This window comes from Montipora capricornis, chromosome 1 (genome assembly GCF_036669925.1).
Source record: "Montipora capricornis isolate CH-2021 chromosome 1, ASM3666992v2, whole genome shotgun sequence".
In the NCBI taxonomy this organism is placed as follows: Eukaryota; Metazoa; Cnidaria; class Anthozoa; order Scleractinia; family Acroporidae; genus Montipora; species Montipora capricornis.
In genome coordinates, this window is record NC_090883.1 from 15,070,306 (window position 1) to 15,077,805 (window position 7,500).

A 7,500-nucleotide genomic window follows, 5' to 3' on the forward strand; every position below is an offset into this window, starting at 1 on the left:
ATATTACATTATGTCAGCTAAGGCATTTTAACTTATAACTCGCAAAATTGCTCACAATTTGCCTTTCTGAAATTCAAAAAGGAATGGGACCGAGTGTAGAAATATCAATGTGATAAAGAAATGAAGGCCATTACAAGAAAGAACATACTGAAAATAGTAACCTTACCGAGTTTGAGCTTGTTTGGATGAATACTAACTGAATGGCAAATTTTTAAATGTCGCAAAAATTAAAGAGAGTGTATGGTGCTTGAGATCAGTGTCCGCAAAAACCATACATTCTCTCTTATTTTTGCAAGTTTTAAAAGAATTGCCATTCACTTAGTATTCATCCAAACATGCTCAAACTCTGTAAGATTACTAACTTTAGTATGGTCTTTCTGGTGACAGGGTTCATTTTTTAATTACAATAATATTTCTACACTTGGCCCCAGTCCCTTTTTTGAATTTCGGAAAGGGCAATTAGGTATGGGTCGTAAGTATAGGGGATTGGCTTGGAAAGTTGCAGTCAAGTTTGTTTTATCATTAACCCCATAAAGAAAAATGCATGTGCAATTGCTTAGCCCATAAACCATAAAACACACATGAACAGTGAACCATCCTCTTTATTTTGTAAGGCCACCCATCCCCCATAACTAATGGCCAGTAAAGCCTCCACACTTACTTGTGTCCTTGGTTCATACATTTCTACTGCCACAGTTGATTCTGTACCTCTGAATCCCAATAACCCAAGAATGTATGGCTGCATAGCAGTTCTACTGCCAGCAGTCCTAATCCTGTGTCTAACATACCTGGCCCTCCAGATATCTAGATGGCGATTAATCCGTGGCAGGTAAGCATAGTGTAAGGCAAACAAATGGACAGGGTTTGATGGGTCAACAAAGCAAATGATAAAATAGCTGGTAATATATATAAAGAATACCATCGAACACATCTCTCCATAAACGCTCGATTCTCTGGTTGTGGATAAACTATGTGAGAAAAACTGCACTGAATAAGAACGCATAGTTAACGCTGGAAATCGATCAGGGGATTCCATGACTTCGCAGGCGTCTCTTGACAAAACTGACTCACCCCAAGTGCCAGAGCAATGTCGGGAATTGTTAGTTCGTGCTCAACAAGGTATTCCAGCTGCTCCTTTGGGATTTCAAATCTAGGACGACCAACTCTTCTGGAACAGCTGGTGGATGGCTGGGAAAATGTGGATGTCCACGTTTGCTCAACACATGACAAGAGATTGTTGACTTGATCGAGATCTTCTCGAACTGAATTGTATAAATTATTTACAAAAGCATGACGTGACAAATGGCGTGACAATTGCTGAGTTCTGAAAAAGACGTAATCCGCAAAGTCCTCGTTGACATCTTGCTCCAATCGTCTCGAGAGATCCAAAACAACAAGCCTTATGTTCTGAAGAAACGGATCGCATACAGCCGTGATATTTTCTTTAAAAGAGAAGACTGAGAACTAGTGAGCCTGAGAACGAGTGTACCGACCTCCAGGAACGCCTGGCCAATGTTTTAAAAGTCGATTTCAGTGTTTCAAAAGTCGTGAAGTAATGTGAGTAGGAAAGGGCCTGATACCCCCGGAAGCGAGAAAAACTGCACTGATCCATCTTAAGCCACGAATGACAGAAGACCAAGCAGACAACAAAACTGAGTGATTGAAGAGATTTTCTCACACAAAATGACAAGCAAGAACTGTGCAACAAAGAGACACTCGTGCAGCGAGTTTATGATACTCTCTTAATTTTCCTCACAGGATTTTCTCATTCTTCATTCAGAGAGTGCAATAAATGTTGTCAAGACAGGAAATGGAAAACTTTCAAACTATCTTTTGTAAATTAGACAAAATGCTACATGTTATTAAATTTTGTACTTTTTTAACAAGGTGAGCAGCGCAAAGGAAGACTGCTTGTTAATGTATAATTATCCCTGAGACATCAGGTAATGAATAAAACCAACATATGGCAGCATATATAGCATAAAGGTGTGCTAAGTCAAGGCTACACCTTACCACGAATAATAACTAAATATGCTGAGATACGTTGACTATGAGGCATACAAGAAACGCCTTAATACATAATTACCTAGTTAATAAGGCAGTATTACGCCCTCATCACAAAAGTTCTACATGAAACAAAAACGGTGGGTAATTTGAATTTTCTCGTGCATTTCTGGAAACAAGATATAGTATTTGCAGCGATTTTTTTCTAACATGTATATTTATACTAAACAGATATCTTACTATCTTTTTCTTTCCTTTTGGACTTTTCAATTGACAATACACAACAACACATTGCTAACTGAATGCGGTTTAAAAGAAGAAACATATGGGGAGGGTATTCAGTGGAGGCATTCCCATGAAAGTGGCATTTATTTGACGTCATTTTCCGGCCAAAAACTTCGGATTCATCATCAAAAATTACCTAAGATGGCACCTGTCGCGAACTTTTACTAAGAATATAATTTTTGAATATTTTGCTATGATGGAAGTCAAAACCCAGTTTGGCTGTTGGTGCTTGAAGATTAGATTCTGCAGAATTAGTTCTTTTTATAATAGATTGCTTAAAATGATAAGGAGGGACACTGGCCACCTGAAATAACTAGAAAGCTAAAAATGCCAGGGAGGTTGAGTAAGCACTGTTGCAACATGTACTCGTTCTGGAAGAATGATAACGAAGCCTGAGAGACTGGACCTATAAACAATTATCCTAAGCCCACCCTATATGTAGGACTTGCCATGTGACTTTTTATTATTGTTACCACTCTTGTTATAAAAGACGCTTTGTCAGTCAAAATTGTTCGTTATTGCGCAAAAAATATGTAAATTGCCATACGTTTCCAGTCTGCTGACTCTTCATCAGTGGATAAAAAGCAACTGTAAATTGTGCCTGTGACATAATGAAAATTTGAATTTGAAGTTATTTGCACGCGCTGACTGGAAAGAATGCGCGTGTAAACATTCAAACCAAGCATAATTTTGATGTCACTAGAGTGTGTAGATTTTGACAGTTTACAGGAAGGCAAAGTCGGGATTAAGTCCTCCCGGATGTAACGTTTTGGTTTGAAAATTATCCTGGCTTCGAAGCGGTGCTTGTCTTGGGTATCTCGGAAGCCAGAGCAGATTACGGATACCAGCATATCAATCGAGGCATGTCTTGGTGATGCAAAATGTCGACCAACGGGAAGATCGGTGTTGGTTTGTGTTAAACGTAAGTTTGTTGCAGGTATGACATTTGATGAGGTAGCTTGTACAGGTGTACTTGGAATTGATGGTGATGTGTCCCCCAGGAGTGTTGATCGTAGGTGAAGCATTGCTGTGGGCACAAGTATTGCACCGTGACCGACCACATGGAAATGTACCGCGATCTTTGACAGAAGCAGTTGTGTTGTTTAGATGTTAGATGACTTCTCACCAAGGAGGATATGGAATAAGAACATTGCATGGTAAAACTAGATTAATAAGTCGCCCATAGATATTCCATAGAAATGGTGGAGTGAATAAATTTCCTTACTTTTGTATGGAAATTATATGGGCATGTTGTTTATGTTCAAACTGTGAAAGTAATGACCCATAGATACTCCTTAGCAATGGTGGAGCGTGTAACTGTCGCTCAATTTCTATGGAAATGATATTGACACCTTGTTCTCTACATGAATGACCTAACAGTGAAACTTACTGTAAGATCTCTGCATGTATACATGTACGTTTAACACAAGATCCTTTCCATTCAACAAAAATTACTGGTCTGAAATCTTGAAAATTTCACTGTCAAATGGAATGGACAGCGAGGTAGGTCTTTGATAACACAATCATTGTCATGTGAAACGGTGGGAAATCCAATACTCGTGCTAACTAACTCTTCGCAAAAAAGCCTGTCTAATACCAAATCGAGCAAATTGGATTGTTTTTTCATATCCTTTGCTCTATCCATTGCTAATCATGGAATGGCATGTGTGATTAACTAATAATTCTGACTGTGGCTGCTATTTTGTCGTTAGTGATACTTTGGTGAACGGGTTCTGGAGAAAAGTCAGAACGGGAAATTTCTATAAGGAACGAAAGAATTTTCTAAAATACCGGGATTTTCACTTTATGGGCACACTGAAATTGTTGTCCTAAATTTTTGAATATCTTTTCCGGGAAAGATTCTGGTTGGTGCAGAGCAATGATGTGACTCACTGGTCTCCCAAGCATTATGTTGAATACACAGTTTTTTGATCTGCTTGTCAATTTTTGTGTTGTAGGTGATAAGAATGAAGTTGGAGACGGAAAAGAGCCAATAACATCTGGTAAAGAGAAACAAAAAGAGGAAGGAAGCAGCAACAAAGAAAACCTGCCAAGAAAAGAGAAACCGGGATTTAGACAAAAGGATGACCACAAGGAAAGGGAAGAGAAAAAGAAGAAAAAAGTGGAAGATAAACAAAGACAGGCTTTATTGCTCACTGGATGAAATTATGGATTTAACTTTATTTATCAACACGACAAATGTGAGACAAATTTGTTATATTTGCCCTGTCATCAAAGGTGAGAAATCTAAGACAAATCTCATGTGATATTTGTCCTGGACAAAGGTTAAAACAAACATCTTTGTCTTATGACAAATTCGCATGAAAGAAAGTAAATTGTAGGTGACGAACTATTGCACTTTTTAATTATGAAACCATTAATAATTTTCGCTTGATGCTATTTGAGAATGGATAGAAGTGGTGGTTGTTTGCATCAGAAGTGCATCTTTTCTCGTCAATTGTGAATGACATTCCTGAAAATTTAATTTGAAGTATTGATGCATTGGAAAATGCACGAGTTGAATAATTTCACCCTCGTGTCGAGTTCCCCCTTTAAGATTATTTCTACCTGACAATGCAAATCAACAGGGAAACAAAAATAATCTGAGATTATTTTCAATTTCAGTAAATGGAACAAGAAGCCCCACAACCTGGGAGATACATTTTTTGACATTATTTACAAGTCAAGCCTGGATTTTGATTTTCAGCCTGTATAAAGTCTGATGTTTCTCACCCAGAGCTCAAGAAATGTCACATAGTATTAATCTTCATCACTCACTCCGTTTTTGTGAGGTTAGCATAAATTTCAGGCCAAAATTATTTTAAGCTAGCTATAGTTTGATTTATTGGTTGGTTATCACCAACGCAAAGAAATTTGTCATCAAACAAGGTTTACATGTAAATTCAACTTAATCTGTAACATGATATTCAACCAAAGTTAATTGTCTGGCAACATGACCACATTACTATTTTTACAACGATCAACAGTACTGAAAAAAGGGCAAAAGTAGTAGTGAAGTTTATTTACAACAAAGAGTAAACACAAAATTCATTATTATGCAATTTTGGACTTGAAAAGAAGGTCTCACATTGTCTTTAACCTTTGCTTGAGCAAATGACCACTACATTGTTCATTTTCATCACAAATAAATTTTCTCTTTTCCATGCTTGCACAGTTCCAACAAACCTGCGTTGAATCCTTTGCATCGGAAGAAACGATGCAGTCCCAATGCAGTGTGATACCACTTTCATGTTTATGCCTATCTGGGTGCTTCTGAAACCAAGGTCAGCGGTCAGCGAGCCAAGATGGCTGCCTAATTTTGTGCTCTACGAATTTATTGCAATTAAGGTTATATTCTCTCGCATTTTTCTATTATGGGACCAAAAAGGAAACCTCCTATGGCTAATGATGCTATCGATCCAACTGATTCGACTTTTGAAGATCACTGGGATAAACTAGAGATCAAACTTAACAAGTGGGTTACATCATCATTCCGGGGCCTTGGTACGAGCATTATGCAATCTCATGTCATTAAAATCATCGACAATGAGGATTTAAGATCTCTGGCTGATAGTATCAACTTCGATGCCGCCCGTTTGGAAAGTTAACTTGGCTCATTGGAAAAAAGGTTAAACGAACTAATAAATTCAAATCAAGCAAAGATTGCCAAACTGGATGAAGAGTTAACCAAACTTAAGAATAATCTAGCGCTGAAAGACAAAGCCATAGCAGGTCTTGAAGATGACAATTATCGATTATCACAAGAAGTAGACGACCTGGAGCAATACACAAGACAAACCAATGTTCGCACCTATGGCGTTGCTGAACAGCCAGAGGAGAACACTGATAATCTTGCAGTCGACTTCTTCAAATCTGAACTCAATGTGGATGTTGCTTCAAATGACATAAGTAGATCTCATCGTGTAGGCAAGAAATCTGGAGCCAAACCAAGACCTATTATTGTGCGGTTTACTAAGCATAATACTAAAGTTGCAGTCATGTCTCACAGCCGTGTGCTCAAGGAACGTAAACGTCCATTCAACCTTCAAGAGCATTTAACCATCAATCGCCGCGAAATTCTTAAATACTTAAACAAGGATATTGAAGAAGGCATTGTCAGCGAAGTCTGGACTGTGGATGGAGTAATATGTTTTCGGCCCCCTGGTGACAGCTCAGTCATTGAATGCTGTACTTCTTTAGAGGATTGTCAGAGATCATAGCTAAGTATTGCGAATAGTCTGAACTTATGTTTATTTACTTGTAGCGACTGACAACTCTGTCATTGAACGCTGTCAATCTAAATTTTTTTTTAGCAGTAACTGAATTGCACTACACTGCTTTATGGCACCCAAGAACTGATTTCTTGAGTCATTGTATATATTTCCTTATTGCTTAATGATAATATTATATAAAGTTTTTGTACTTGCCGGCGAATAATATTTGAATTCGTTATTAGTTAAGTCAACTTGCTTAACACTTAATAATTTTTTATTTTTTTAATTAAATAATTAACTTATTTGTATCTCACAGTTTATGTAAAATCCTTGTTCTATATGTAAATTTCGAGTTCATAATAACCACAAAGCTATCTTTTGCAATATTTGTCACTTATGGACACATCTGAGATGTACCCCACTTTCCCTTTCAGAATATAATGACTTGACACATTCTCATGATGACTGGTATTGTTCTAGCTGTCTCTCTGACACGTTTCCTTTTAATCATTTTGATAGTGATACTGATTTCTATTCTGCCTTGTTAGATCTTCAATCGTCTGTTAATTTTGGCGGCTCTCTTTTGTAAACCAAATATTTTAATCCGTTCTTGGAAGACCCTGATACTTATCAATTTCTTCACAACTCTGACCTTGATCCAGACATCAACATGCTCTCAACATGCTGTCTAGATGTACTTATATGACCAGTAGACAGTTCAATAATCTGTTCTCTGACTCCTCTAACTCCAACTGCTTCTCATTATTTCACTTGAATGTACGCAGCTTTAAAAAAACACTCTGTTGACCTAGAGGAATACCTCTCCACCCTATACACATCTTTCTCAGCCATTGGCCTCTCTGAAACCTGGCTAGACAACACTTCTAACGATTTGTATAGTATCCCTGGTTATCATTTTATTTCTAAACCCAGACCTGTTGGACCAGGAGGTGGTGTTGGCATATTTCTTTGTGATACTTATGAATACAAGAAAAGA